This window comes from Bison bison, unplaced genomic scaffold (assembly GCF_000754665.1).
Source record: "Bison bison bison isolate TAMUID 2011002044 unplaced genomic scaffold, Bison_UMD1.0 scf7180017856921, whole genome shotgun sequence".
NCBI classification, from domain to species: domain Eukaryota; kingdom Metazoa; phylum Chordata; class Mammalia; order Artiodactyla; family Bovidae; genus Bison; species Bison bison.
The window spans coordinates 1-483 of NW_011487494.1; positions in this window are offsets into that span (position 1 = coordinate 1).

The following is a 483-nucleotide window of genomic DNA, read 5'->3' on the forward strand; positions in this document are numbered from 1 at the left end:
ATTTCTTTACATTGATCACTGAGGAAGGCTTTCTTATCTCTTCTTGCTATTCTTTGAAACTCTGCATTCAGATGCTTATATCTTTCCTTTTCTCCCTTGCTTTTCACTTCTCTTCTGTTCACAGCCATTTTTAAGGCCTTCTCAGACAGCCATTTTGCTTTTTTGCATTTATTTTCCATGGGGATGGTCTTGATCCCTGTCTCCTGTACAATGTCACGAGCCTCCATCCATAGTTCATCAGGTACTATATCTATCAGATCTAGGCCCTTAAATCTATTTCTCACTTCCACTGTATAATCATAAGGGATTTGATTAAGGTCATACCTGAATGGTCTGGTGGTTTTCCCTACTTTCTTCAATTTCAGTCTGAATTTGGCAATAAGGAGTTCATGGTCTGAGCCACAGTCAGCTCCTGGTCTTGTTTTTGCTGACTGTATAGAGCTTCTCCATCTTTAGCTGCAAAGAATATAATCAATCTTCTTT